At 54.9% G+C, this 20,460-nt stretch overlaps 1 long non-coding RNA gene across 1 annotated transcript; it reads right to left on the reverse strand.

Moving 5' to 3' along the window:
- Positions 1–1,831: 1,831 nt before the first annotated feature.
- LOC309638044 lies at positions 1,832–6,772 on the reverse strand. Its single transcript, XR_014250973.1, has 2 exons — positions 6,650–6,772; positions 1,832–2,118 (listed from the first exon to the last, which is right to left on the reverse strand). It is a non-coding gene; the product is annotated as an uncharacterized lncRNA (long non-coding RNA).
- Between the last annotated feature and the right edge of the window lie 13,688 nt (positions 6,773–20,460).

The raw sequence follows: 20,460 nt of genomic DNA on the forward strand, positions 1-20,460 counted from the left end.
TGCTATGGGATTAGGACACACAGGCTGAGTCTGCTTGCTTGGCCTTCAGAGCTTATTGCCCCTGCTCTGTGTCCCTGTGCTTGGTCCATGGCCACCCGAGCATGACCCGGGGCTGCTGGATGGGACCAAGAAGTCTCTCACATGTAATTTCCTGGAAAGCACATAGGCGTTCGGTTCAAATCCAACCTTGGCCACCAACACTGTGTGACCTTGGGCAAATCACTGAAGCTTTCTGGGCCTCAGTTTCCTCAAACATAAGAGGAGGATGGGCTTGGTGGGGGATGGCCACTCCTGAAATCCTAATCATTGCACACATCTCAGGATGAGACATTTTCGGGTAATAAGGGAGTTTTCTCTCTTCAGTTCTCATTTTCTCCCTCTGATACATGGAGAGGTCTCTGCTGGGCGCTTGTGTGTCTTCAGTGCCCTCTGTCACCTGTTCATCTTCTTTTCCAACAAAGATATCCCCAGATCAGAGCCGTCAGGCAACTTCCTCCAGCTAGATTAGCCAGTTTTCATTGTCTTTACTTTTAAGGCACCTACTATTTATGGAAAGGATCGTGGTCTTCCATTTCTAGCAGCGATGGGAGATTTACTTTTTAGCAAAATGTGTGCTTTTTAGCAAAATGTGTTGTTTAAAAACGAGTCTGTTTGAAGGAAAAAAATTAAACGAGTAATGATTTAGGAGGTATATTAGTTTCCTAAGGTTGCCGTAACAAAGTACCACAAACTGGATGGCTTAAAAACCACTAAAATGTTTCTCTCACGGTTCTGGAGGCCAGAAGTCTGAGATCAAGGTATCGGCAGGGCTGTGCTCCCTCTGAGGCTCTGGGCAGAAACCTTCCTTGCCACTTCCTAGCTTCTGGTTGTTCCCATCAATCTTTGCCGTTTCTTGGTTTGCCGCTGTATTGCTCCCATCTCTGCTTCGGGGGTCACCTGGCCTTCTTTCCATGTGTCTCTGAGCTCACATGGCCACCCTCCTCTGCAGCCAAATATCCCTCTTCTTCTTCCTCTTTTTTTTTTTTTTTTTTTTTAAATGTATTTATTTATTTATTTAGCCTGCACCGGGTCTTAGTTGCAGCATGCAGGCTTCTTAGTTGTGGCGTGCGGGACCTTCAGTTGCAGCACGCATGTGGGACCTAGTTCCTTGAGCAGGTATGGAACCGGGCCCCCTGCATTGGGAGTGTGGAGTCTTACCCACTGGACCACCAGGGAAGTGCCCAAATTTCCCTCTTCTTATAAGGACCCTGGTCACATTGGATAAAGGCCACCCTAATGTCCTCATCTTAAACTTGATGACATCTGCACAGACTCTATTTCTGAATAAGGTACTGAGGGTTAGGATTTCAACATATCTTTTTTGGGGACATAGTTCAACCCATAAGTGAGTTGTAGCAAAAGAAAAACTTGTACAGGGAGACCTACTTGACAAAGATTTGGGGAACTCTGCCCAGGACAAAGGAGCAGAGGAAAGGGAGCCAGGGGGCCAGGGTCCTGCCCCAGCCCTGCCCTCGTGACTGGGGGCACCTTGGGCAATCCCATCATCCCTCTCTGAGCCTCGGTTCCCTGGGGTTTTCAAACTGGGTTCCTCAGAGTCCCAAGGGGACCTGGGGAGGGTTGGTGGTGAAGGTCAAAGGGGGCAGGACCCCAGATCCCCTACATCACCATCACTTTGCTCCAACCATTACAGGGACAGTGGCAAAATATTTTGTTTGACAAAAAGCCACCAAAATAACTTAAAAACACTTAAAACCCATTGGGTTATCGGACTGTGGGATGCCTCCCAGCCCGACACATGCTGATTTGATTTGATTTTTTATAAATTTATTTATTTATTTATTTTTGGCTGCGTTGGGTCTTCGTTGCTTCGCACGGGCTTTCCCTAGTTGTAGCGAGCGGGGGCTACTCTTTGTTGCGGTGCGCGGGCTTCTCATTGTGGTGGCTTCTCTTGTTGCGGAGCATGGGCTCTAGGCATGTGGGCTTCAGTAGTTGTGGCACGTGGGCTCAGTAGTTGTGGCTCGCGGGCTCTAGGACGCAGGCTCAGTAGTTGTGGCGCACGGGCTTAGTTGCTCCGCGGCATGTGGGATCTTCCCGGACCAGGGCTCGAACCTGTGTCCCCTGCATTGGCAGGCGGATTCTTAACCACTGTGCCACCAGGGAAGTCCTCACGTGCTGATTTTAATTTATTCCCCTCCCCTGGCCTTGCTGCTCCCTTTTCTCTGGGGAGAAAGAGCCTCTTTGCACAGATTTCACCCTCAGGAAGGTCCCGGTCTCAAATCTCCCCCCTTAACCCCACCAAAGAAGAACCCAAGGAGGCAGCTCGCCCTTGCTCCAGCCCACCCGGGACCTTTCCGTTCCCTGAACTTGCTGTTGAGTGTCTTCCTGCCTTGAGGAGTTGGTGCCCACTGTCCCCTCTGCTGGGAACCTTCTTCCTCCCCTTTCTTACCCAGTCAGTTTGCTCAAGCTTGGTCCCGCTCTCGGAGAAGTCTTCCCTGACCCTCCTAAACCAGCGAAGCCCCTCCCCTGTTTTATAATCTCTAGAATACGGTTCATCCCTGCCTATGCATCAGACTCACCTCGGAAGCATTTTTTAAATGCTGTTCCCCGGGACCCACTTCCTGAAACTTGATTCCTTTGGTCTGGTGTCAGGCCCAAGAATCTGCATTTTAACCTGCTCCCCACCTCATTCTAACACACAGCCAAGACTGAGAGCTGCTGAGTAATAATTACCATGATCCAAAGAATCCCTTATCTGTGCTTCTCATAGCCAACAATTTGTTGAAAAATGAAATTGAAAAAAAAAAAAAAACTGATTTAGTGGGAAAACTTGAAATTCTATGAAGCTGTCTGGAAACTTGAGCCCAGGTGCCTTGAATAGTCAAGCTCCGCCACAGAAAAATCAGTCTGATGGATGGGGGCTGCTCTAGCCCCGAGGGGTGACGTGTACTATGTGGTATATGCATCACGTCGCTTTTCTAATCCCCAGGCACATTGGGACTCGGCCCTTGGAGAGAGGACTGAGGGCCCTAGGCTATAGTTGGTGATGGCTACCATTTCTGGACAATGTTGCATCTGCCCAGCCCAGAGAGAAGCACTTTATGTGCTTGTCTTCCTGAATCTCTGTCACCTTCCTGTGAGGAAAGCATCATCTTCAATCCCATCTTACAGAGGAGGAAACCGAGGCCCAGAGAGAGCAGCAGCTTGCCCAAGGCCTGACCCTTACTGGGAAGCAGGAAGGCTGGGCTCTACACAGGCAGGCTCCAAAGCCTCATTTTTCTCAGCCTTGGCCCTTAGGACACCCCCAGGGGAAACACCGAGGGCTCTTGTCGGTGGCACCTGTGTGCCCTGCTAGTCTGGGCAGGAACCATTGCCGGTCATCGGATGCCCGGGCCTGGCACATGCTGGCTACACAGATTCCCAGTGGGCTGGGCCAGCAAGGCTGGAGCCAGGCAGTCGGGTGGGGAGGCCACTGTGCTCCCCTCTCTTGGAGGGAGGCCTGCACTTGGAGCGGCGCCCTGCTGCTTTGGCCACCCTTCAAACCTCAGGGACGGATTTAGTGTCCTTAATCCTCCTCTTGAGTCAAGCGCCTGCTTGTCACCGGCCTGCCTGGGACCCCTCTGAACAGCCTCTTCGGTGAGGCCTGCCTCTCCGAGCTCGAAGGCCCACAGGTCTGGGTCTGTGGGAGGGTCAGTGGGCTGGAGTCCACCCGGCTGTTTTGTCACTACCAGCCTCCTTTGTAAAATGAAGACTGTCTCCGCAGCAGATTGGAAGATGACCTTGATGCTTTGCAGTCCTCCCCATTAAGAGGTGGGGTCTGCTGCTACCACTGTCATGCGGGGCTGCCCTGTGACTTGCTCAGGCTAACAGAATGCAGCGGGAGTGACGAAGTGCCGGTTTCAAGTCTGGGCCACGAGAGGCCTTGCAGCTTCTGCTCTTGCTGTCTCAGAACCTTTCCCCTGCCACGTGAAAAAGCCCAGCTAGCCCACTGGCAGATGAGAGGCCATGTGGAGAAGCCCACCAGCTGACCATAGACTCAGGCCAGCAGAGAACCACCCAGCTGAGCCAAGCCCAAATTGCTAACCCATGGGATTGTGAGCCAAATAAGTCGCTACTATTTTAAGCCACTTAGTTTCCAGATGTTTGTTACGCAGCTAGAGCTAACTAATACCTCCTCCTCCAATCCTCTTTGGCTGGGGAGGAGTAAGGAACACTTTGGACAGTGCCTGCCACAGAGAGGAGGCCCACTAAGTGCTGGTCTTCTCCTGCTCCTGTGTCAAAGGTGAAAGAAAGAAGGTGAGGCCTCTTGTGGGGTTGGTGATTTTTACCACCAATTTTATCTCACCTGAGATTGGTTCCCTTCTCCATGTCTTAGTTATAGAGGGTCTCCTGTTGGTGGCTCAGGGTTAGGTGCCCTTCAGGCCCTTCTTGACTAGTGTTTTAGATCCCAGGGAATCCATGGGAACACCCAGGAGAGAGCATGTTGAGAGAGAAGGGAACCCCAGCCTTGAAGGAGTGGACCTCAGAAGAGGGGCTCATAAAGGGGCCTGAAGACGAGTGAGGGGATTGAGGGAAGAGGGCATGTCCTGGGAGCCCAGGGAAGAGCATGGGAATCATGAAGGAGGAGGAGGGGTTAACCGAGTCAGTGGAAGAGGACTGACAGTGACAACTGGATGTGTCCACCTGGAGGCCAGCCATCAATGGCCCTGGAGATGGGATTCCGTGGAGTGCAGGGGATGGAAGTCTGAGCACAGTGGCTCAGGGAGTGAGCTGGTGAGCAAGGGAAGGCATGCAGTGTGGACATATTATGTTCCCAAATATTCTCTTACGTATGCATTTCTTCAGTTCCATTAGGAGCACCTCCTATGCCCCGAGGGTCTGGGGGATACAGAAGTAAACAAACAGTACAGTCTACATCTTCAAGAAACATGAGATCCATGAGGAGACGCAGAGACCATGGATGAATGAATAAATGAACCAATGAGTGAGTGAAATCTTCTTGGGTAAATGCCCCCAAGGGCTAGCCTTTCGCCCCAGCATAGCACTGGGGCCTAGCACACAGGCTCTGGGGTAGGACAGCCCCAGCTCTCATACGTCCAAGCTGTGTGACCTTGGGCAAATGACCTCACCTCTCTGGGCTATGGCCTCTTCACCTGTGCAGTGGAGCTGTGGTAGCTTCAGGCTCTTTGGTGAGAAGGAGCAGGGGGACCTCAAGGAGGGAGGGCTCCGTGATCAGCACGTGGGTGGGAGAGGCTCCCCTTGGCTGGCGGATCCCCCAGGGAGCTGTGAGTTTGATCTTTTTGTTTTTGTGAAACACACCTGACCAGGTGAACGCCTGTTTTTTTTGTTTGTTTGTTTGTTTTTAAGAAGGGGAAAATAAAATGGGGGAAGGGTTGTGTGTGGAGTGGAGGAAGGACGGTGAGGGGCAGGAGGGACACGGGACAGGGTAACGGTGGCGGGAAGGCTCCTGAGCCCTGCCCTAGTGCAGCTCCTATTCTCAGCTCTCCGACCGCGTTAGTTCATTTAATCCTCACGGAAGCCCAGTGAGGCAGGTGCTGCGATCATCTGCACTTTGCCAACAGGGAAATGAAGCAATCCACCCCATGTGACAGAACCTGGGAGGAGAGCAGGACTGGAATCCTGGCGGCCTGATTCCAGAGCGGTTGGGGAAGGGGGTGGCTGTCTGAGCAGACAGAGCCTGGGATCAGGAGCTCGCAGCCTTGGGTTGGGGCCCGGAACTGCCACAGACTTGCTGTGGGACCCTGGCCCTCTTCGGACCTTGGTTACCCTATCTGTGCCAGGAAGGGGCTAAGCCCAGCCATCTTGAATTCCTAGAGGGTCCCCTCTCTTGGCCTCTTCCTGATCTTCACTGGGGCTTAAATGCCCCACCCAGTCAGCCCCCCGCCGCGTCAGTCCCTGTCCCCAGGCCATGGGGATGTAATGCCAAGGCCCGTCCCTGACTCAGGCCCTGCCTCCTGCCCGGCCTCTGCCAGAACCCTCCTCACTGGCTCACTTCCACTTGAGCCCCCGGGGAAAAGCCAACTCACATGTCACTCTCTTGCTAAAGAACCTTCAGGGGCTCCTTATTGCCCTTCGAATGATCAAATCCCTCAGCCCAGCCCTCAAGTTCTCACAAGCCTACCTCTCCACCAGGACTGCCAGCTGCCTCCCCTAAACTCTTCTGACCAGCCACATGAAAGGATTCTCTTTCCTTTAGGCTTTTCCCACTGTTATGCCTTTGCTTGAGCAGCCCCTCTGTGGGTCCATTCCCCCCATTCCCCAGGCCAAGCAGAGGGCTCCTTCTGAATTAGGGGACAGAGCTCGGTAATTTGTCTCACCATTGTGCATTTTGCGCAATTACTCCTGAGCTCCTTGAGGCTGGGGGCAGAGTCTGGCCCTCTTTGTACCCCCTGCACCCCTGCACCACCTCCCCAGGCTCACGGGGAGGATGGAACAGTGGTGGGCTCTCAGCCCAAGAAGCCACAGGAGATAAGCCTCAGTGGAATCCCAGTGTCCTAACAGGGGACTATCAGGCAGCAGAGACTTAGCATCTAGGGCTAAGGGGCCTCCAAACCTGAGCGAACCTGAGAAGCCGGCAAGCCCCCCCATCCTGCACCCAAAGCATCTCAGAAGATGCCAGCCAGAGGCTTACCTGAGGCCGTTGTTGCCAACAGTGGTTCTGCTGCGAAGAGCTGTACGCTGTGCCAACTTCCATGATGGATAGAACTGCACCAGTCAGCAGTGGAAGGGAATCCTCAGCTCCCTGCCGGCTCCAGGTACTTCTTCCAAGTGGGAGGTTTCCTTGAGACCAAAATTGCTGTGTCCCGGGGTTGGCAGGAGGCGCCTGGCACCGAGCCTGTCTTCTTGGCCTCCAGGAGGCTCAGATCCCTTTGCCTGGCCCGAGGGCAGAGGCACTTTCAGGAGGGAGCCGGGGCTGGGAGATGAGGCTGGGACAGAGGCAGGGATGGGGACCCGAGAGGTGGCCCAGAGGTGGGCTGGAGGTGGGTGAGGTCATCAGAGGCCACTGCAGGTTCCGGGACCCCTTGAGCTGGGCTGGCCTGACTCAGTGGGGCTTCAGGCAGGCGGTCACAGGGCAGCTGGGGCAAAGGCCCCGATTTCCAGGACACCGCGGCCAGGCCCCTTCCCTAGCTGTGTGTGGTGGATGAGGCTTTTCAAATAACGCGACCCTCGCAGGGGGCTGCAGGAATTCAGCGCGACGAGAAGCAAGTGCAGTTCTCAGTACAGGGCCCAGGGCAGGGGAGGCCCCCACGAGCAGGCGCTGTTAGAACTTCAGTCCTCGTGAGAGCCCCACAAGGCGGGGGCCACTGCAGATGCCACTTCACAGATGAGGCCCAACCCCCCGGAAGTCGAGACTTTCTCCCCAAAGCAGTGGGCCCCGATTGTCCTCTCCACGTGCGCAGCTCTGTGCCAGCCTCCTCCACAGTCTCCTGGCCTCCATCTCACCCCTCCAGTCCTCCTCTCTCAGCTCGCTCTGCAAGGCTCGGCCCCCAGAACCTTCAGTGGCTCCCCGCTACCTGCAGAACAAAGAACAGCCCCTCCTTTGGTGCTCTAGGAGGCCTTGACATCTGGCCACACCCTCCTCCCAGCTCTCCCCCTCCATCCTTGGTGCCCAGATGTGCCCTGTGCTCTGTCCCTCCTTGCCCTGGTCACTCTGTTCCCTCCATCTGACACTTTGTCCAGTCCCTGCTGAACCCCCTCCATTCTCCAGGCACCATTGAGGGCCACCCCCTCCGGGAAGCCTGCTGCATTTCCCAGTCCCATGGAACCCCCAGCTCCTGGACGTCCGTGACATTTTTCCCACCCTGCCCTTGCAGCCTCTGTACTTAGAGGGGATTTGGAGTTGGACCAGCCAAGACTAAGTAAGTCATTCTGCCTCTCTGATCCTCCATTTGCCCGTCTGTAAAATGGGACTTGAGACTACCAGCTGCTCCCTTGGCCTGTTGGAAGAATGAAAGGAAGGCACAGATGCAAAATGAGCTTTGTCATCTCCAAGTTCCAGACATGTGGGAGAACCACCCTGGCGTGGTCTCCCCGGTCGCCACCCCCTGCGGCCAAGAGGACGCTGCTTTAGGGGGAGGGAGCACCAGCCTTCCCATTGCCCATGGCCAGTGACAGGTCTGGGGTGGGTGTGCCACCAGGTTCTGGCCAATAAAACGTAAGAGGGAGTCTGCTGAGGGGCTTTCGGGAAAGGTTTTCCTCATGGAGAGAAGAGAAGGACACCTCACTGCTCAGGGGAGGAAGTTGTTGCCCCATCTCTCGCAGCTGAGGGCACTTGGTAACTGGAGCTGGAGCCGTCTTCCGTGTCCATGAGGGAAGGTGTCTCTGACATGCTGAGGAAGGTGTCATCACCGAGGGTGGGAAGTCAGAAAGTGCTGGGGTTCCTGGGACAGCACTGAGCTACTGAGTCCCCCTGGGATCAGAGCTGAGACCTGAGTGACAAGAGCCAGCCGTGTGGCAATTGAGGGGAAGGGTGTTGCAGGCACAGGGAACAGCCAGTGCAAAGGCCCAGGCAGGAAGGAGCTTGGTGTATTCTGGACCAGTGTGTGTGCGTGTGTGCATATGTGTGCGTGTGTGCGCATGTGTGCGTGTGTGCATATGTGCATTGTGTGCACGTGCGTGTGTGCGTGTGCATGTGTGTGCTTGTGCGTGTGTGCATGTGTGTGCTTGTGCGTGTGCGCGTGTGCTTGTGCGTGTGTGTGTGCGTGTGTGGCTGGAGCAGGGAGAGTGAGGGGCAGAGTGACAGGGGATGAGATCAGGGATGGCAGGGGCAGGATGACACAGGACCACACAGGCCACAGCCAGACCTTTAGATTTTATTCATTGTACCCCAACTTTTATTATAAAAATGTCCTAAAATTTGAAACATTTGAAAGAATATAGAATAAACACTCATATATTCCACCTAGGTTCAACCACTAGGTTGTTTTTTTTTTTTAATATTTATTTATTTATTTTGGCTGCACTGGGTCTTAGTCGCAGCATGCAAACGCTTAGTTGAGGCTTACATGCGGGATCTAGTTCCCCGACCAGGGATAGAAACCTGGGCCCCCTGCACTGGGAGCACAGAGCCTTACCCACTGGACCACCAGGGAAGTCCCACAACCACTGTTAATATCTTGGCATATTTGCCTTATCTTCACATAGGTGTGCTTTTTTCTTTTTCTTTCTTTTTTTTTTGGCTTGCAGGATCTTAGTTGTCCAAGCAGGGACTGAACCCGGGCCACAGCAGTGAATGCCGGGAATTCTAACCACTAGGCCACCGGGGAACTCGTCCCCCTGCCGCCCACCACACACACGCACTTTCATTTTCCCCTTAGCATTTGAAGAAAACTTGAGAACTCTATGCCTTCTGACTCCTGAATACTTGATCATATGTCTCCTAAGAGCGAGAACGCTCCTCTGCATAAGTACGTTACCATTATTAGTAGAGAAAATTAAAATGATTCCCTAATTCTCAATCCATACTCAAGTTGACCCCGAATGTCTCATGTGGCTGGGTCTTCCCTCCTTCCTTCTTTTCTTTCCTGGACCCAGGATCTAATGAAGGATTACATGTCGCACTTGACGACTATGTCAAATTCTTTTAAGCTAGAACAGTCTCCCACCTGCTTCCCCTGACACTGACTTTGTAAAAAGATTACTCATTCGATTGCCTTATTAAATTGAGGTTTGTCGCACATTCAGTGAACAGATCTTCAGGATGCAGCTTGGTGAATCTGTACACATACAATCACCACCCAGATCAAGATAGAGAACATTCCCACTCTCCCAGAAGGTTCCCTTCACTCTTCCAGGCGATCCCCACCCCGCCCAAGGCAGCCAAGGATCCATCCATTGCTGCAGGCCGGTTCGGGTGTCCTGGAGCTCTGCGGACATGGGGCCAGACAGCGTTCTTGGGCAGGGCTGCTTCTACTCAGCCTGACACCCGCAGGAAGTGCCAGGATGCAGGCGCCTCAGCTCCGGGCGGAACAGACTTTACACACTTTCCTGTTGTCCTGTCGGGGGGCGTTTGGGGTGTGTCTGGCGACACTGAGTATGGGGTCCAGGACAGCTGTGGTGTCTGCCGGTTTCCTCGTGGTGTCACCTAATGTGTCCTCATGTCGTATGAACCAAAACGCCTCGAATTCACCAAGTCAAGATTTTGCAGGTAGGGCTGTGCCCCGCATATCACATCCCACCCAGAGATGCCCAGGATGGCAGGTGGTCCCACCGTCTATGATCTCAGGTGGGTCAGGTAGTGGCCCCAGAGCTTTCCACCGTTAAGGTAAGTTTTCGTTTTTCTGTCAGGGTCAGTGGAGGGTTTTGAGCAGGAGAGTGACGTGGTCTGAATTACGTTGGTAAAGACCACTTTGAGTTCCATTTGGAGGAGAAGAGACTGCAGGGGGCAAGGACAGAGCACGGAGACCAGTGAGGGGGCTACTGCAAGAGTCCAGGCAAGTGAGCAGTGCTACAGCGGTGGGAGTGGAGGGGATGGTTGTGTCTGCAGCCCCTGCATGGACTGGGCCCTCCTTCAATGTCGGCTGGTCCGGGCTGAGCTCCCAGAGGGCAGAGGCTCACGCACCTCTGCGTGACCAGCACCCATTGCCCAGCTTGCGGCCTGGCAGAGAGGACATCCTAGTCATACCTGGGTGTGCCTGAATTCGGGGAAACTGTGACTTTTGTTTTTGTTTTTTTTTTTAAGATTTTTTTTTTTTTTAAAGAGATTGGAGTTTGTTTGTTTGTTTATTTATTTATTTATTTATTTATTTATTTATTTATGGCTGTGTTGGGTCTTCGTTTCTGTGCGAGGGCTTTCTCTAGTTGCGGCAAGTGGGGGCCACTCTTCATCGCGGTGCGCGGGCCTCTCACCATCGCGGCCTCTCCTGTTGCGGAGCACAGGGTCCAGACGCGCAGGCTCAGTAGGTGTGGCTCACGGGCTTAGCTGCTCTGCGGCATGTGGGATCTTCCCAAACCAGAGCTCGAACCCATGTCCCCTGCATTGGCAGGCAGATTCTCAACCACTGCACCACCAGGGAAGCCCTAAGATTTTTTTTTTGATGTGGACTATTTTTAAAGTCTAATATTGTTTCTGTTTCACGTTTTGGTTTTTTGGCCGTGAGGCATGTGGGATCTTAGCTCCCTGACCAGGGATCCAACCCGCACCCCCTGCATTGGAAGGTGAAGTCTTAACCACTGGACTGCCAGGGAAGTCCTGACTTTCGGGGTTTGATGCTGCAAAAAAACAAAAACAAAAACAAAAAAACCCCAAAACACAGAACAAGAGTCTGACCTGGTTACCCAGCAGGCCTTGCAGCAGTTCTGATTAATAACACTCTCAGTCCTCTGCCCCGGACACCAGGGAGGCCTCTCTGCTTTTGGGGAGCTCCATTCACATTGCCCCAGAGGGACAAACAGTGTTGACAACAGTCAGATCTGCCTCCTGGCGACAGAAAGTTCCCAGCTGAGGCCTGGGACAGAGAGCTCTGCCGGCCTCCTCAGTCCTCAGGCTCATGCCTCCCCACCACGGTCCAGGGTGGGAGGGTCAGGCCCCTGCCTGTCATCTGTACCTGGCGAGTCGTCTCCCAGTGCCCTGGGGGCAGCTCCTGCATGAATGCTTCTGGCCCAAGTTTGCGTGTGTCAGTCCCGCATCACTGTGTAACACATTACCCCAAGCGACAACGAACACTGGTTACAGCTCGTGTTTTCTGTGGGTCAGGAATTCAGAAGCGGCTTAGCTGGGTGTGCTCTGGTCCGGGGGCGTCTCTCGTGAGATCGCGGTCATCAGAAGGCTTGACTGGGCCTGGAGGCCCTGCTTTCCCAGTGGCCGGCTCACAGGGCCAGCTGTCGGTGCCGGCTGCCGGTGGGAGGCCTCGGGCCCTCTGCAAGGGCTGCTGCCCTCATGGCAGCTGCCTCCCCCCGAGTAGGACGGAAGCTGCAACGCTGTGTGACTCAACCACGGAAGTCACACACCGTCATTTCTGCAATATCCTACGGGTTACACAGCCCTGCTTGGTGGGAGGGGCTGCACAAGGGTGTGACTATCAGGAGGAGAGAATCTCTGGGACCCACCTTGGAGGCACGCAGGCAGTCGATTGCAATTAAGAGGGAAGAACTTCTGTCTATTTGCCCACCCTCCAGTCATCCTGTGTGCCAGGCCCTGTGCTAGGCCTTGGTGTGCAGGGGTGAGGTAAGCAGTGAAAGAACTCCATCCATTCAGAGGGTTCATTAGGTGGGCAAGCCCTGTGGGCCACGCAGGATGAACAAGCTGCCGAACCTGGACAGAGCCTCCTTAGCCAGGGCCTCGCACACCAGCCAAGGCCTCACATACACGGCCGATGTGTCAGGAGTACTGGGACAAAGGGCAAAAGGACCTAGGAGAGAGAGAAAGCTCCCGGCCCAGCAATCAGGGAAGGCCCCAGGAGGAGGTGGTGTTTGAGCTGGTGTGGACGTCCAGGAGAACTAGGCAGGTGGGGGACAGCGTCACACAGGGGTCAGGGCAGATGGGGGGCTCAAGCCCACGCCTCCTGAGACACACTCCCCAACTCCTACTTGACACAAAGCAATTGTTCACACACTGTGTTGTGTGCCATGGCCTGAGCTGGCCACTGGGATCCAGCAGTGGATGAAACAGCCCTCACAGTGCTTCAAAGTATGGTCCTGTGTCAGGGACAGGGTCTGGAGATGCCCTTGAGATGATTACTAGTAGTAAAAGTAGCTCTATTCCGGTCAAGCAATGTCCACCCATCATCTGATTGCAGTGGGCACGATCATATCCCCATTTGACAGATGAGGAAACCAAGGCTCAGGGCTGGAAAGACTGGCCAAGGACACGGAACAAGGCCTACTCCCAGGCCTTGAAAGTGCGTGCCCGGGGCCCAGACAGATGCGGGTGCAGCAGCCCTTGGCCTGGCTTTCTGGGATGCACTGGGCTGCACGTGCTGGCCCTCCTTCACCACCAGCAGGAGATCCCTGCAGGCCCAGGGCTTCACGACATGGGAGGAGGGCGGTTTGGAGTCGTGTGGCTCAGCCTCTGTGCTCAAGGTCAACCTTATGACCAATTAGTGGGGCCCGTGAGTCACATGGGGAGGGATTTTTGGGGATTGCAGTGGAGCAAAATGTCCCTGGGCCTGACCTCCTTCCACAGGGAGAGCTGCAGAGGCCCTGGGCTACTGGGGGGCTCCTGGGGGTCTGCCCCAGCTTCAGAGCCCCAAGTTCCAGAGGCCCACACAGATTCTCCCCTCTTCCACACCCCCACACTTGCACAGACGACAGTGGCTAAGGCCATCACGGCTGAATGAGCACCTTGGCGAGGCAGGCATCATGCTGAGTGCCTTACGGGCATTACTGCACTGAGCCCCCACGGCCCTCCATGCAGGTGTGTCCCCATTTCACAGACAAGGGGACTGAGCTCAGTAAGGTCAAGTCAGTTGCCCAAAGGCACAGGCAACCCAGAGGCAATGCCTGTCAAAATATACCTGCAAAACACCCGCTCTCCCCGTCCTTGCCACCATGCTGGTCCCATCTTCTTGCATCACTCGCCTGGACGAGGCACAGGTGGGACAAAGGATGCTGAGACATATGGGTACATTGGACAAGTTGAACACACACCTCTGGGCGCCTCTCAGTCTTCGCAAAGGTAACCAAGTCTTGAACTTGGTGTTTCTCGTTCAAATGTATTTTTATTCTTTTACTATTAATACTTATGTATGTATCTACAAATAACATGTACCAAAGGTCGTGTGTGTCTTTAATCTTTCTATAAAGAGGACCAGGGGCTTCCCTGGTGGTGCAGTGGTTGAGAATCTGCCTGTCAATGCAGGGGACACAGGTTTGAGCCCTGGTCTGGGAAGATCCCACATGCCGCGGAGCAACTAGGCCCGTGAGCCACAACTACTGAGCCTGCGCGTCTGGAGCCTGTGCTCCGCAACAAGAGAGGCCACGATAGTGAGAGGCCCACGCACCGCGATGAAGAGTGGCCCCCACTTGCCGCAACTGGAGAAAGCCCTTGCACAGAAACGAAGACCCAACACAGCCATAAAATAAAAATAAAATAAAATAAATAAATAAATAAGCAAATATGGTTAAGAAAAATATTAAAAAAAAAAAAAAAAAAAGAGGACCACACGAACACTCTCTTCTGGAACTTGCCTTTTCTCCCTCCGCAGTGTATTTCTGAGGTTCGGCAAGTTGGTGCGTGTAGCTGCAGGACACTGATTCTTCACTGATGTACAGTGATCCATGGAGAGGCTCTTACTTAATCTGTTGTTCCTGTTTTACTCCCAATGGTTCAGGCAGGTGCGATTTTGGTTCTCATACTACAGATGAGAAAGCAGGCTCAGAGAGATCAAGGAGTTTGTCTGGGATTAGCCAGCTTCTAAGGGGCAGAAACCCCCCTACTGAGTCCCAAATGATGTGGCTCACAGCCTCCTTTAGATTAAGATCCACGAACAGAGGGGAAGAGACCACGCAGCCGGGCCAGCACTGAGGCCATCTCAGCCCTCGGGGGGCAGCCAGGAGGGGGCCTTGACATGATGTCCGCTGGGAAGGTAGCCCAGGGGCCAGGAACCACCCTCGCACCAGCCCCATTTGTGGGCCTCTCTCCACCCCAGGGGGAGCCCAGGGACACAGCACACAAGTCACAGGGGGACTGCCTGGGTCCATAAGACACCTCCTGCCCGGGCTGCTGAAGAAGCCGGTCCTGAGCCAGACTCCACTCGAAGCCTCAGTTTCCTCAACTGTAATTTGGGGATAATCATGGTACCTGCTCAGAGGGAGGCTTGAACATTGTTTAGAGCATCTGATATTTAATGATCCCGAGGGGCTTCTACTCCAGTTTTGTCCAGATTGATTGACTGATTCATTCATTCATTCAACAAGCATGTGCTGGGCCCCTGCCCTGGGCCAGGGGCTCAGTGCGGCCCTGAGGGCCCAGTGTCTATGAGAATGAGGAGTCAGGAGGGCACAGCCGCAAGCCATGGCAGACGGACCTTTAGCCACAGACCGTGCGCTGGCTGTGCGACCCCGGGCCGCCCGGCTCTCTCGGCTCCTGTGGGAGAAGATGTGGGAGGTGCCCTGACCTGCATCTCCCCTCCCCGGTGTGGGCAGGGCACAGCCGGCAAGGGCACCAGGGAGCATCCTGGAGCCCAGGGCCGCTGGCTGCTGGCGCTGTCCCCACACTGGGAGGGCCCTGGGGTGCGTCGCGGACACAGCCGGCGGTCAGCTCACGCACCAGACACGGGGTCACGTCGCCCCAAGGATGGGGCTGAGGAAAACCCCTCCCCTGCCGTCTCCTCCGCCCTCCGCCTCCCCAGGAGAGGCAGCTGCTTCTCGCAGGGTTTCCACAGCCCGCACCCCACACCCACCCACCGAAACCTTCAGCCCTTGGTGTCTGGCACAGGCCCCGCCCACCCTGCCAGGGGCGGCCGCTGTCAGGGGAGCCTGCCCACCCTCACGTCGTCACTCGGGCAGGAGACACCGGCTTGACACAAGCACGCACCGGGCACAAGAGCCAATTCAGGTCACCCTCAGAGACAGCTCAGGGCTCAGACCACAGCAGGCCCTGCTGGAAATCTTATCTGGCGTGTCACCAAGTGCCAAGGGCCCTGTTGGTCCCTTCCACCCTACCCTGTTGCTTTATCTATTTCAACCTCCATCTTTCTCTGCCTCCCATGTCCCCAGCGGCTTCAGAGTGACCCATCATGAGGTGATTCAAGGGGCCCACCCTCGAGGGAGATACGGCAGGCTGATGCAAGAGCTTGGGAATTGGGTCAGACAGGCTGGGTCTGATCTTGGCACTGCTACTCTCGGGCCAGGATGGTGGTCTGCCCAACAGTTCACATTAAATAGGTGGGCTGAGCCTTCTGCCAAAATTTCCCAGATTTGATTCGTGTCAGAGCTGGAAGAAGCTTTGGAGTGAAATCATGTCCCAGATGGAGAAACTGAGGCACAGCGTGAGTCAGGGATTGCCTGTGGTCACCCGGCAGAGCTGGGGCGAGTGTCCAGGCCTCCTGCCCTCTGGGTGGCCCTGGTAGCAAGATCGCAGCATCAGCCATTTCTCCAGAGCGGACACACACGTAATCGGCATCTTCTCTGTCTTGCCCTGCCACTGGTCGGGCGGGAACAGGGATTATAACAGTGCCAACAGGGAGAGGAGGAGGGCCATGGCCCCTGCTCTGTGCGGCACTGTTCTAGGCACTTCTACCTTGAACTCACTCGATTTCACAGCAGCTCTAGGAAGGAGATGCCACTCTCCCTATTTTACAGATCAGAAAAGCGAGGCACACAGAGACTAATGCCAGGAACTTGGCACCTGGTTGTCCCCAGAGCCCTGCTCAGGAGGGGGATTAGCTCCATTCTTACAAGGAGGGGGCTTGCCTCACCCAGGGCCACATAGCTTGAACTCCATGCTCCTGGGCCTCAGACCTTGGGTTTGAGGAGGACAGAAGAGCGGGATTTGTGGGGCCTCTGAGGGTGCAGGCCAGAGAGGGGCTGGGTCGTGGACGTCCCAACCAGGCCCCAGCCTTGGCCTCCAAGGATGGGCGGGGTCACGGAGGCCGAGAGACGGAGGCCCACATGTGGCGCCGCCCCGACCTCCTCCCCTGGAGGCCGGCGTGTTCTCTTGCCCTAAGACTTGCAAGGAGCCTGTTCTTCACCAAGCGGAGTCCTAGGCCCTCGGCGACCAGCCCCTCCTGCAAGCCTTGGGTTTGACTGCTGTTTCAAGGTTCTGCTGTTCTTTCTAGGTTTAGCTGCTGTGGGGGCTGCAGAGAAGGAGAGGGGGTCCCAGACTCCAGAAGCCCTGTGGATGGCCCACCCCTGAGTCAGGGGAAGTGGGAGGCATTTCTTACCCCCTCGCACCTGCTGAGTGATTTTGGGCAGGACTCAGAGGCCTCAGTTGTCCCGGCTGTTGGAAAGGTGGTCTCTGAGATGTTTCCAGCTGGCTAGTCTCTGTATTTGGGATGCTTGAATGTCTGGGAGGGAAAGAGCCATTGATATATGCCTCATTTATCTCAGAGATGGAGAGATAGAGGGGGGGTGGTGGGCAGACACAGCCGGGGACAAAAGTAGAACAGAGGAGGCACACAGGTAGAGGCGTGGAGGTGGGGGTGAGAGAAATCAGAGTTTGGAGAGGGGGGCACAAGTGAACCCGGCCAGGCCTGCCCCTCCCCGAGAGCAGACACAGGGCCCCTAACCCAGGGGCAGCTGGAGGCAGCCCGGCCTGCCAGGCCCTCTTCCCTGCCCACCACATCCGGCTTGGGCCTGGCAAGGCCTTGGGGTGGGAGGAAGGGAATAGAGGGGCAGTGTCAGCTGTGAACCACCCCATTTCCCCCAGATCTGCCTGGGGAGTCAGAATTCAGCAACTGCTCCCTTCTGCGTGTCAGCACAGGACCACCTACTCACTGCCCTTGCTGCCCATATTCTCTGCCCTTAGCGGAATCCACTGTCCGAAAGCTGCGTCCTATCTCTGGACCAACGTAAGGATGGTTTTCACTGCCTAGAATGCTTTGAACCCCTGTTCCTCCTTATGTCAGATGCTGTCATGGTTCATTTTACATGTCAATTTGGCTGGGCCACAGTGCCCAAATATATGGTCAAATGTTATACTAGATGTTTCTGTGAGAGGGTTTTTGGATGAGATTCACATTTAAATTGATGGACCATGAGTAAAGCAGATTTCCCTCCATAATGTGGGTGGGCCTCATCCAATCAGTTGAAGGCTTGAATAGAACAAAAAGACTGACCTCCCCTGAGCAAGAGGGAATTCTGCAGCAGATAGTTTTCGGACTTGAACTGTAACACTAGCTCTTCCTGGGACTCCAGCCTGCTGGCCCACTCTGTAGATTTAGGACTTGCCAGCTTCCATAATCACATGAGCCAATTCCTTAAAATAAATCTTTCTCTCTATATATACTTTCTATTGGTTCTGTTTCTCTAGAGAGCCCTGGCTAATACAGATGCCCTTCAAAGGACACCTCCTCCAGGAAGTCTTCCTTGATCCCTAAGCAGAGTCTTCTGCTTTCCTGGTGTATCGTAGCCCTTCCTGCTGCCTCAGTTACATCGCATTTGTCACACCATATCCCACTGAATTGTAAGTCCCCGTCTCCCTTACTGGGGGGTGAGTCCTGGATATTAGGGACTGGAGACAATTCACCCAGGTTCTCAGCACAGCCCAGCACCGGGACTAGCACAGAAGAGATGGATAGAAAGATGAATGGATGAATGCATGATGGAAGGAAGGTAGGAAAGAAGGAAGGAAAAATGGATGAATAGATGGAAAGACAGGTGGGCGGGTGGATACAAGGTGGAGTGTGGGTAGGTGGATGGATGTGTGAATGGATGGAAAGATGGAAGGAAGGATGGGTGATGGGTGGATAGATGGGTAGATAGGTCCATGGATGGACTGACGGATGGATGGATGGGTGGATGGATGGATGGATGGATGGATGGGTGGATGGATGGACAGATGGATGGATGGGTGGATGGATGGGGTATGTGTGTGGATGGGTGGAAGGATGAGTGGGTAGGTAGGTGGATGGATGAATGAGGTCAAGTCCCTATAGTCAAGGAGCTCTCAGGTGGGTAGGAGGGTTACCCTTGTTCACAGCTCACTTCCACCCCAAGCAGAAAGGGGCCCTTGAGAAGAGCCTGCAGATTCCCCAGGAAGTGATCTTCCCTTAGTCAGTGGGAGTCCCATTCAATCCCTTCTACAGAGACTCTATTAGGTGGCTGGCCTTGTGGGTGTAGGGTTTGGAGTGTTCCATCCTTGGACTCAGTTCTTTGTCCCAGCTGTGTGAACTTGGACAAGTCACTCTTGCTCTCTGGGTCTCCTCAGAGATCATATCACCCCGTGGCCAAGTGCATGAGTTCTGAAGCCTGACTGCCCAGCTCTGTCACTCCACCTTCCCCTGCCTCGGTCTCCCCATAAGTAAGCGGGGATAATGCCAGTCCCTTGCCTATGGCACTGTTTTGAGGAGTAAATGAGTGAATACACATAACGTGCTTGGAACAGTGCTTGGCACACAGTTGTTACCTACGTCACAGTGCAGCTGGGAAGGGAAAATGAGATCATGTGGGTGAAATGCTTGGCTGGGTGCCTGGACTGTGGGAACCACACCATAAATTATGTTTCCTTGATCTCTAACATGATCCTGTTTTCCGGGTAGGGAAACCGAGGCTGTGAGAGGACAAGCAGCTTGGCCAAGACCAGGCAGCATGTCAGTGGTAGAAGCCAGGACCCAGACCAGGCCCGGCCGACCCCCGCTGCCCGGTCTGTCCAGAAAGCCTGAAGCTGTGAAGTAGGAGAAAGATCTCAGCGGGTGACGGCCTGGGGCTAGCCCAAGAGGCCTCCGGGCTGGAGGCCCAGCCAGGAAGGCAGGAGGCATATCTGGGGAACCACACGTCACAGGGCCTGGCCAGGGGACCAGGGGGGCAGTGGGAGGGCGTTGGGAGGGGCGAGGGCAGGGGAGGAGCCGCTCAGAGGTGGGGTCTGGAAGCCGTGCTCCAGGGCTTGGCCTCGGTGGAGGTGGGATGCGGGGCGCGGCTCTCAGCTGTGGAGATGGGCATGTGGTGGTGCGCAGGTGAGAGGCACCGGGCCACCCTGCCAAGGTAGCTGTGTGCAGAGAGCGAGAGATGAGGTGAATTTTTCCATACGTGCTTAGACTGAATACAGTGTCAGAAACGACGTGCAAAAGGCAGGATTGTCTCTCGTTTCATTCTCAAACAGATGATGATGCCAGTAATACAGTCATGGGGGCATGAGGCTGCACCAGGCCTGTGGCTCAGGGCACCACCAGGATAACCCCGTGAGGAAGCAACGGTTACTCTTCCCACTTTGTAGATGCAGAAACCGAGGCACGCAGGGTCGAATGAGTGGGTAGCCCAGGTCTGGCCTGCCTCTGCTAGCCTTCCTTGCCCCAGTCGACCTGCCAGGTAGCAGGTGATGCCCTTGGTTCCATACTGTGGGATGTCAGGGGGGTGGGAAAGATGGGTGGGCAGGAAGGAGTGGGAGGGTATTCTGGGTGAGGGTCCCAGCTGAGGAAAAGGCTGAGCGTCGGGGGAGTGAGCAGAGGAGGGTGCAGGGCACAGTGGAATCTTCTGGGGCCCTGCCGTCAAGCATTTGAGCCATTTCTCAGCACAGCGTGATGCCCATTTCCGGGATGAGAGCTAGGTATCTTGCCCACCTCACAGATGAGGGAACTGAGGCATGGGTGAGGGTCAGAGGGAACCGGGGGTTTTGGAGTCAGGGTGGGTGCAGTGCTGGTGGGAGGAGGGTGGTGGGAGGAGAGTGAAGGGCCTGAGAACTGCTCCAAGTAACAGGACAAAGGCTGGGAAACCTGATCGCTTGTTTACCAGCCTGGAGATTAAAATCGATGCTGCCAGGGGGCTTACCAGGGAGGCGGGCAGGTAGCAGCAGGCCTGCCGGAGCGGGGCAGGCTGGCGTTTTCCAGGCCGTGCGTGATGGCTGCA

Source organism: Balaenoptera physalus (genome assembly GCF_965194825.1).
Source record: "Balaenoptera physalus genome assembly, chromosome: 11".
Taxonomy (NCBI): domain Eukaryota; kingdom Metazoa; phylum Chordata; class Mammalia; order Artiodactyla; family Balaenopteridae; genus Balaenoptera; species Balaenoptera physalus.